Source organism: Mustela nivalis, assembly GCF_964662115.1.
Source record: "Mustela nivalis genome assembly, chromosome: 10".
Classification (NCBI taxonomy): domain Eukaryota; kingdom Metazoa; phylum Chordata; class Mammalia; order Carnivora; family Mustelidae; genus Mustela; species Mustela nivalis.
In genome coordinates, this window is record NC_139029.1 from 24,832,326 (window position 1) to 24,843,715 (window position 11,390).

Sequence of the window (11,390 nt, forward strand, 5' to 3'; positions counted from 1 at the left end):
CCCAACATTCAAGAAGCCCAGTGAACTTTGTCTGACCTGGGCTGATGTTGACACCCAAAGCATTGGCCCCAGAATAGGAATAAGGCAGGCGTAGGTGGTCCTGATCATGTGAGGCTGAAAATGTACTATTTGGGTCTGTGGGACCCACACAGTGGCTGGAAGCAAAGGGTTTGAGTCCCACCTAAAGACAGGAATGGAGGAGGCATCTTGGTGGAGGGGAGGCAAGGCCCCAGCCATCAGAGCTGCCATGGTTCAGGACTTAGAAGCAGAAGGAGAAACCAGGGGCTAGGTCAAAAGACTCTCAGTAGGGGCCAAGCACACACGCAGGACAAAGAGGCTGTGGCTTGGGATTGTGAGACTTCTCTCTGGCCCATGTGGCAAGCATGACTTTCTCTCACGAGCCTCTGACCCCTAAGGGCTCTGCCCCACTAGTGGAACCAACCCCACAAGCCTGACCCATCTTCTCCAGAAGCCCATGGAAATGCTACTCAGGGCTACTGCTCCTCTAAGCCAGAGATACTTTGGAAAACCTGTGATGGCCTGTGAAGTCAGGAGGACTCACAGTACAGAGCTGTCTCTCAGATGTAGCTGTGCAATTGGCAGACGATCAAGGGAAATCTGGTTTGGCCAGATGGAACTGCCATTCTCCTCCCAACAGGCCGGCAAACCAACTGCTGGGGTGGACTATCCATGGGGAACTTGAGCTTGTATTTGTTCTATCTAGACGTGCAACGGAGAAGCAGGCAATGTCAACATTATCTGGGAGGTCTTACCCTACAGGGGATAGCCAGTGATACAGTTCCTACATGAAGCAGTGTTGTATACCTCATTAACCACAGAGTCCAGTGTTTTTCCTTGGACATCGTGGAATGAAAAAGGAAAAAACATAAGGGTCCCTTAGGTCTGGGTTTGAGTCCCAACTATGCCACTTGTTAGCTGTGTGGCTTTGGACAAGGGCCTTTCTTCTCTGGTCCTCAGGGTTTTTTTAACTGTAAAATGGAGAAGAATCATACCAGTTCTAACAAGATCTCATTTTGAGCCTGAATGAAATTCAGATACATGGAGAATGAGCTTACCGGAAGCTAGTAGTCTTAAGAATTTATGTAACATTAATGTAACATCCATCCATCCATCCACCCACCCAAGCTAACTACAGTTTCATCCTCTGTTCTAGTAGTTAAGCTGAATCAATACAGTCTGTATCTGAGGCCTCAGGAATTTCATGTGGCTGTGGCTGTAGTCCAAAATTAATACAAAATGTCTTTGTTTAGAGCAGCCAACTCTCTCTACTGTGCAACTAACCTGAAGTCCCTAGAGAGAGACTCAGGCAAGAGTGGGAGGGAAGGACAGTCACAGGGAAGAGAACCAAGGTGGAAGGTGGCCTCCATAGGGCTACAACCTCTGCTCACAATCAGGTTGCCCTGGTGACAAGGACATCCTGCTGGTTCCTGGAGGAGCAAGGATGGGGCTCACCCTCTTAGATGCAGTCAACTTCATATGAGAGGAAAGGGGTAGAAGATAGGGTTGATAACTATGCCACTCACTCTCACCTTCATTCAATTCACTGTCAGTCCTGTTCAGGTCACAGTGATACGTGGGACTCATCCCTGCTCTCAAAGCTCTGATGGTCTTATACTACCAATCACGTCATGCTGGGCATCTTCCGTGGAGCTCTGGTGAGGTTCTCTCTGGCTGTCAGTCCTCAACTTCAAACATGAGACAGGTACCAATCTGATTCACTTTGGAATTAGAGGTCCATTTCCGATACTCAATACTAACAATTATGTTATTTTTGCTAATTCTACTAAATCTAATTGTTTTGTTATGAGATTTTATTGTCTAAATACAAAAGTAGTTCTTGGTTAATTCAGAAAATTTGGACAACACACAGAAAAACACAAGGGAAATAAAAATAAGTAATCTGCCACCAAGTGAAAAATAAATATTTGGAAAATACATCTTTCTAGGTACACACACACACACACACACACACACACCATTTATGGTGTTATCTGTATCGTTCTTATAGCCTGCTTTTTTACTCAGCAATATGTTGCAAACATGTCAGTAAGTATTATTCTATAACTTCATGGCTCCATAGCATCCCATAGTATGGATATTCCATAATGTGTTTAATAAACTGCCTGTGGTTGGATATGCAGATAACTTCCAAGTTTCATTAACATAAATAATTCTTTATCAAATATACTTACACATAAATTGTTGCACATATATTTGCATTGATCATTTAGATGAATTCACAGAAAGAAAATTGCTGAGTTTAAGATCCGTATGCATATTTTTAAGGCTTTTGATAGATATTGTCAAATTGCCCTCTGAAAAGGTTGCATCAAATCACACTCCCTCCAGCAGGCCACAAGAATGCCCAATTTCCCACACACATTGTTGATTTAATTTGCATATCTTTTGTTTCCAGTGAGGCTGAATGTTTTCTCATATGTTTATTGTTGATTTGTAATTTTTCTTTAGTGAATTGCCTACTTATGTCAATTACCCATTTTTATTGGGGTACTTATCTATTCCTTTTTGACTTCTGAGAGCGCGACCTATAGATCAACCTTTTGTCTATAATATATGTTTATTAGATTTTTCCCCAGTGTGCCATTTCCTTTTAATTTTGCTTATGGTGTTTTTTGACCCAATGAAGATTTTATATTTAAGTAATCAAATTTATCAATCTTTTCCTTTATTGTTTTTGCTTATAAATGCTTGAATGCTTGGTAATACTTAGAAAGGCCCAACCACCCTAAGTTTATAAAAACATTCCTCTAGAATTTTTCTCTAATTCTTTCATGGTTTCAATTATTTTATATTTACCTCTTTAACCACTGAATTTTATTCTGTTGTATGTTATGCAAATGCCATAGCTTTACTTTGTTTCCCAAATAGCTAACAGTCCCTCCCAGAGCCAGGTCATCCTTCCTTCCCTAATTTGAAACCCATCTATGCAATTTAAGCAATATTTAATGGCTCTACAGGTCACAATGATTCCTCTGAAGGGAGTAACAGATGGAAGAGAGGATGCAGACATGATGCTTTTGTCTTTGCCCCAGTTGGGTCCTGCGTGTCCATCACTACTTATCCGAGAATATTTGCAAACCTACAATGTGCATTCTGGAAGGTCTTGGGAGTAGAGGGGGAGTAAGAGCATTTCTGCTCAGTGATTTCCAATGTCTACATCAAATGTGTAGTGGATGTTATGGTGTGCCACCCAAAGGCCGCTGCAGGATCAAGTCACTTACTCCCCAAGTGGTCAGGACTGTTGGCAGCTGATGGCTCTCAAATCCCTTCCTGGGAGTTGTCCTTCCCTCAAAGGGTACTGCCTCACCCGAGGTGAAATGCCTTCTCCAGCGATAGCCCATATCCCATAACTGATCTATGAGTAAAGTCAAAGGCCAGCCCCCTTGTCTTCATTAAGGCTAACTTTGAAGGATCACTCCAGTTCCAGAGGGTCCAGTAGGATCTGCTGAGATCTCAGTCACAATTACTATGCCCCAACTCAACCTTACCCTCTGCCCAATCCTTTCCCCCTCATTCATCCCCTTCAGGAGTTCTACGAGCATAGCCTCTCATACCTCCACTCTTCCATGATAGACTTCCTGTGTGCACGTCTCTGTCTCCTGAGATGGGTGTAATGTCCTGATTTTGCTTGGCTGAAGATGATGGATGGATGCAAGGTGGTTCTTGGAGCTGCAGCATGCTGGTATGAGTGAGGTTCTACACAGCAGGCTTGGTGCCATCTTCTTTACCTTTCTCTCTAGAGCTTTATAGTCAGACAGTGTATATCTCCTAGATTATATGATGAGCTCTGAGAAAGAGAAGGACTTTTTGCATCAAAAGGATGAGTTTTAGCTTTAGCAACAGAATTATGGCTTCCAAGTCCTCTCCTAGACAGACTTTCACCAATTAGGCCCAAGCTCAAGGACAAGATACTAATAAATGCCACAGTTTAATTGGCTTGTTCTCACTCAATTCCACCTGGTGGTGCATCATTTCCCTGATATGAACAAAACTGGGTTCTTGTATTTCCAGACTTTAAGCATAACTAGCTTCTTCTCTCAAGAATATTTACATAATTGCTTCCATTTATTGGTCGATTTTGGACATGTGCCTCTGCGCAAATGTCTATAAAGTGTGTGTGTGTGTGTGTGTGTGTGTGTGTGTGTGTGTGTGTGTTTATGGGAGGCATAAACTTGACACTGAGGGCTGGATTTCTCTTCAGATCAGTCACCACAAAGGAGACAGATGCACAGGAGTTCCTCCTGAGATGTCTATATCTAATCACATTTTGCTTTTTTACTTTTGGCTTCAGCAAACTCAACTCAACAGCTCCAGACAATGAGAAGATTTATTATCTTATATTACAACAGTCCAGAGGTAGGGCAGCTCCCGGGTTGATTAATTCGGTGGCCCATAGATGTCATCAAGGACCCAGGCTCCTTTTATTCTTTCTGTCTGCTATCCAAAATATCTTTGCTTTGTCCTAAGTCTGATTCTCCCCAAGGCTGCAGCCATTTCCCGGAATCTTATCTGGGCCTGCTGACACTGGGAAAAAAGACAATGCCTTCTTTTCCATGGGCCTGGCTTCAAGAGCAAGTGAATGTCTCCCAGAAGTTCCCTTGCAGACTCCCTTTTCATTTTATTGTCCAAAACTACTGCCCGTCAGGAGGACAGTAAAATGAAAACTCCTGCAAGAGTGGAAATAGTCAAGACTAGTTTAGACTCCTTAGGATGCAAGGCCAAAGCTGTGTTCCCTTCTCCTGAGGGACAAGGCAACATGGGGAAAGTAGGTTTAGAACAAAACAAGGAGTCCATTGGGAGGTAATAAGGCAGAGGTAGGAATGGATCTTGGGGGTAAGCAATCATCATGCCCTCCATGCTTACCAATCATGTCAGAAAGGGGGAGCAGGGATGTTTTGCTTCAAGGCAAAGCATGGAAGAGGTGCAGGTCAGGGCAGAACCTAAGAGGAGAGGATGAGCTTCACACTCACAGGTGTGTGGAGAACTGCATTCCCTTGTGCTCAACAAGTAGCCCTCCCTGTTGCTCTGCTCCAGGTCCTGGTCTGTTTGACATCAAACTTTGAGCACATTGCCCTCTCCCTCCATTTTCAAAGATTCTCCTCTAGTTGAGTAATTGCAGGATAAGGAGCTGGCAAGGAAGAAGAATAAAGAAAGCCCTAAACAGGGGGGCTCTCTCTGAGCTGCCCACAGATCTTCGAAAGCCTTGAGGCAATCACACACTGCCCCAATCCTTTGGACAGATCTTTAGCATAATCTTTAGACTGTAAAGGTTAGAGCAAATATTAGTAGGGATAAAAGACATCCGAAAGAGGAAGAAGAGGTCACTACAATCAAGCACTGAGCTACTATGTTTGTCCCTTGCTTCTTGGCCCAGACAAATGACGTGCTAAGGCATTTAAAAACACTTGCAAAGGCGATTGCCCATCCGTGGTTTGTTGATCTTTGAGGAATCATGCAAGTCTGGTAGCAGCTGTGAGCCTGGAAACAGGCAAATGTCATTCATATTTTCAAAGCCTTGGAAAGGATGAGTTCTCTAAGCCATTGTCCGCACCCAGGAAAGTATATCCAGTGCCTCTAGGGGCTGGATATTGAGTGCCCAGACAAGGACTCAAGGTTCACTGTCAAGCTGCACAGGCACATTTAGAACAAGTCATGTCATACTGACCTGATTTCTTTCTTTGTCAGGGACACTTGAGGATGAGAGCAAGGACATGTGGTAGACACAAGGTCAGGCCCTGGCTGCCTTAGCTCAGCCCAGCTACACAAAACAGAAAGTCTTGAGTCTCTCAAGACAATCTCACTCAATCTCAGTGGTAAATTAGGTGCTTCAGAAGTGTCTATCTGCTTCACCATTTACCTCCTGCTGGGATATCCCAGCACTATTCGCTGAGGACCCTCACACAAGCCAACAGAGCTCCAGAGCCCAGCAGTCATGCATTCACTCCTTCCTCTCTTCAATTACTCTCTCCTCCATCCCTCTGGCAGACATTTATGTGTGCTCACTAAGTGAGAGGAATGATGCCAAATGCCAGGGATATAGTGGGAAGAAGACAGACACAGTCCCTTCCTGCATGGCACTTACAGTCTTGTGGGACCACGTAGGAGGGCCACCGAATCCTCTGCTTTGCATTGGACAAGAAGAGAAGAGTCTTTTCCAAACTTTGAAGTACATCTTCTTAAAATGCAGATTCTGGTTGAGTGGATCTGGAATGGACCTGAGATTCTGTATAGTGGATAGACTTATAGGGGAAGCTCATGCTGTTCATTATCAGACACACTTTGAGTAGCAAAAAACTAGAACACCGCATGTGGCAGCATACTACTTCTCTGTCCGAAGAAGATAAAACCCCAGCCATCTGGGCAACAGTCTTAGAGCAGACGAGCTCCACTCTCCTCCAAGTCCAGTACTTCTTCCTATTCCCGACCTCATTCCAGTCAACATAAGGCTGTCTCCTGGCGGTTCCTTTGCATTCCTATAGAATCACTGACCTCCAAAGAAAATGGAGGAAAAGGATCCAGATATAACCAATTCTACCAATTCCCACCTCTCTTCCTTTCCTGAAGCTGCTCATTACCATCATCATCTTTGTTATCTTTGATTATTACCATAATCAATTGTGCTCATCACAGCAAACGCTGACACAACCCTTACTATAGATGAGGCACTGTTCTTAACATGTTATGCATTTAAATCTCACCAACAAGCCTGTGAGGCAGGTCCTGCTAGTAGGTAGGTACCTGTTAAAACTCCTGTTTTCCTGACTGCGGAGTCTAGGCACAGAGTGGTTTAGTAGCTTGCTCAAGTTCAGAGAACAAGCATAAAAACCAGGCTTCTTGGCTCCGGGATGCCCACTCTCAGCTGCCTTGCACTGCATTTTATCAGAAAGGCTGAAGGCTCTGTATCCCTCCATTGGGAACTTCAGGGTAAAGTGCCAAAGCCCAGTGGGGGAGAGTCTCTGATCACTCTGGCAGGTCTCTGCTATGGTGCAGTTTGGGAGGAGATGGGAGAAAAGATGCTGAGGACAGGCAGAGAAAGGCAGAGTTAGAATGCACTGATGGGATGGCCTTAAAATCTTGGAGAGATTAGATCTGCCTATTAAATTGCCTGTAACTTGTGGGTGGATTTGGGGAGCAGAGGGGAGGCAGAGGTTTGGAGGGAGGATGTGGCTGTTCTTGCATAAAGAACAGGCACCAAAGACCATTTTTCTGCCTCTTAAAACAGAAGTTGGAAAGTGATACAGTCTGGGCGTGCAGTCTGCGAGTACCCAGAATCCAAATGGGGAGTTCCCTTCTCGCTCAGTGCACAAACCACTCCCACAGGGTGCCCTGTGGCTGTTCTGCCTGGAAAGGCACCCCAGGGAAAGCAGCCACACATCACTTTATTCTCTACTCCATTTTCTCACTCCCATCCTTTCTTCAAATTAAGAATGATGATGCCCTGAAGGCGGAGGGGACACAGGAGATGAAAACCCCATGAAAAATGAAATAAAGTCATTTAAAATGTATTAAAGAGGCAGCTTGTTTACATTATCGTTGTCCCCAAACAATTTCATAAACTTAAACTCACTTTTAAATTTAGCCTTGGGTTTCCCAAACCCACTTTGATCCATTGGAGTACTTGACAATTACATGGAAACAAACTTCACTCTACATGCACTACCCTTAGCTAATGCCTCAGGAAGACCAGACCGATAAAAGACTCATTCTATCAACCAGGCCTCAGCCTGGTGCTGGGTAACAAGTGAGCACAGTGGGGTGGGCCATCTGAGCCCTGGGCTGTTACGGCTTTGCATGATTTGGAGTGAGCCCAGCACAACCCCCTCCCCCATGAGCGTGTGGCTCTCGCTTATTCTATGTCAGGAAGGAAGATAATTCCAGGGTTAAAAGAGCCATGATTTTTCCCTCTTCTTAAAATTTTCCATGTAACCCAAAGTTTGTGATCTTATTATTCTGGAACTCCCTTGTTCACTTACTTCTGCAAAATGGAGGATGAAATTGACCTTGGAGTAATGTGAAAAGAGTCTTGAATCATCAAGAACACCTAGGTTCTCTTAGTTAAGCCATTCTGCACTAAGTGAACTTGAGTCAGTAATGTCCACTCTCTGGACCCTTGTTTTCTAATCCATAATATAAGGGAGTTGGGCTAAACAGTCTTCAAAAACACTCACCTTCAGTGAATTGGTGAGTACTTTGGGTGACAAGAACTTAGGAGGAGTTGGAAGGATTAGGGCCTGGAGAGGTAGCCAGGAGTCAAATGGTGATGGTGTCTGGGCCACGGGATATGAACTATGCAGCCATACTGGAGGGACATGTAGTGGGACCTCATCAACTAAGGAAGCAACCCCACCTTTTCCCTGAGAAATTCTCAGACCAGTCCACAGGGGATATGCACAGGAATGCACATAGCAGCACAGCTGTAGGAGAGGAGTCGGAGGTCAGCTAGGTGTTCTCAGAGGTCAGCAGGGTGTTCAAAAGAGCAGCAGAGGCAATGAAACCAGGTACACCCATGACTGAATGGACAGAAGTTGACACAGTGCTGAATGGAAAGACAGGAAATATGACAAGATCGTTAACATGGTACCTCTTCTGTAGATTAAGACAATCTTTATTTTCCAAGGTAACCTAGGAATTCGAGAGTACACATAAAATATATTCATGTGGCCACCTTTAATAAGGAGAGGATTAGTGAGAGAGGAGCACGCATAAATACATTAAATCAGAGTGGGTATCTATGGATCTTGACATTAGCATCCCACAGAGCAAGGAGTGTTGTGGTAATCTGACCCTTTGTACCTGTGATCCAAACAAGAAGAAACAAAAACCCCACTCTAACAGTGAAAAGTATTCCTCACTTTATCTTGCAGGTGATAGGAAACAAAATGTTTTTTGTTTCTTGTTCTATGTTTTTGGTTTTTTAAGTGGGATGGGGTTGGGGAGAGTCCAATTTTATTTACGTTTTATAACAACTTCTCAGGTGGCTCTAGGGAGAATGGATTGAGAGAGAGAATGTCTGGGGCCCGGGGAGACCAGTGAGGAGGCTGCAGCCAAGTCTGGGAGTAAATGGTAAGACTGGAATGAAGGTCATGGCTGGGTGGGGTCAAAGTTGGGGGGCGGGGCAGGTGAGCCTTCAAAGAAGGGATGAGTTTGTGGGCTGGTGGGTCACCAGGTGGGTCACAGGGGAGGCTAGCTCTGGTGTAAAGAACAATATGGGTCCATTCAGAATCAGGGGCAAAGGGGGAATAAAGGTAAAAGCCCCAGTATCCCAGACTCTCTGGAAGAACTCACTGGGAAGCCCAGAGGGAATTTCCCAGAGGCAGTGTTAAGAGATGGTAACAAACAGGGTACCTGGGGCAGGGAAATAGGGCTAAGTATAGCATGGAGAAAGAGGACATGTGTGGTCCCACGGATTCGCACTGGCTCCGGAATTCTGCAAGCCACTGACAGCTTGAAATTTGTCATTGTGGGAACATTCACACCTTAAACACCAGCAAATGCTTACCAACCAGAGTTCTTTCTTTTTCCCCAGAGAGCTGGTTAACCAGCGCCCCACTGGGGGCTGGTGAGAGAGAAGCTGACCTCAGACTCATTCCGGCAGCACCCTTCACCCACACGTGGAAGCCAAGGCTTGTGTGTGGGGAGATGGGAGAGGCGTGAGAAGAGCTCTCCAGAGTGTGAGACCCTGGCACTGGCAGGCAAGTGGGACAGAGCCTTGCCTTCCTGATGGAGCTGCCATGGGGCTGGAAGAGGAGCAGAAGCAGCTTGCCTGTTGCTCACCAGGAAGTCCCAGACCTGAAAACTTAGCCAAGTAACTTTCATGGGCCAATTAAAAAAATTGGCGTAGGGGCAGTGGCACCAATCAAGTGGGCATAGATGCAACTTTTATTTTGTCATGTGATGGATAGTTATTAGTATTTCATTGTTGCAGAATATATAGAACCATAACTTCTGCTTTGCAATTTCCATAGCATGTTTCCTGTACTCCAGGCAATTTGTATCACATTTCTAACACTTAAAAATGACTCCCTTGTAGAAGAATGAAACTCAACCACTCTCTTACACCGTACACAAAGATAAACTCAAAATGGAAAAAAGACCTCAACATGAGACAGGAATCCATCAGAATCCTAGAGGAGAACATAGGCAGTAATCTCTTCGATATCAGCCACAGCAACTTCTTTCAAGATATGTCTCCAAAGGCAAAGGAAACAAAAGCGAAAATAAACTTTTGGGACTTCATCAAAATCAAAAGCTTCTGCATAGCAAAGGAAACAGTCAAGAAAACAAAGAGGCAACCCACGGAATGGGAGAAGATATTTGCAAATGACAGTACAGACAAAAGGTTGATATCCAGGATCTATAATGAACTCCTCAAACTCAACACACACAAAACAAACAATCGTATCAAAAAATGGGCAGAAGATATGAACAGACACTTCCCCAATGAAGACATACAAATGGCTATCAGACACATGAAAAAATGTTCATCATCACTAGCCCTCAGGGAGAGTCAAATTAAAACCACATTGAGATATCACCTTACACGAGTTAGAATGGTCAAAATTAGCAAGACAGGAAACAACATGTATTGGAGGGGATGTGGAGAAAGGGGAACCCTCTTCCACTGTTGGTGGGAATGCAAGTTGGTGCAGCCTCTTTGGAGAGCAGTGTGGAGATTCCTCAAGAAATTAAAAATAGAACTTCCCTATGACCCTGTCATTGCACTCCTGGGTATTTACCCCAAAGATACAGATGTAGTGAAAAGAAGGGCCATCTGTACCCCAATGTTTATAGCAGCAATGGCCACGGTCACCAAACTGTGGAAAGAACCAAGATGCCCTTCAACGGATGAATGGATAAGGAAGATATGGTCCATATACACTATGGAGTATTATGCCTCCATCAGAAAGGATGAATACCCAACTTTTGTAGCAACATGGACGGGACTGGAAGAGATTATGCTGAGTGAAATAAGTCAAGCAGAGAGAGTCAATCATCATATGGTTTCACTTATTTGTGGAGCATAACAAATAGCATGGAGGACAAGGGGAGTTAGAGAGGAGAAGGGAGTTGGGGGAAATTGGAAGGGGAAGTGAACCATGAAAGACTATGGATTCTGAAAAACAATCTGAGGGGTTTGAAGTGGTGGCGGGGGTGGGAGGTTGGGGTACCAGGTGGTGGGTATTATAGAGGGCAGGGATTGCATGGAGCACTGGGTGTGGTGCAAAATAATGAATACTGTTATGCTGAAAATAAATAAAAAATAAATTTAAAAAAATGACTCCCTTGTGGGAACTTGGGGGTAAAGGCAACATAGGCCCCTTTCTCCATCTCAAGTATTGTTTATAATG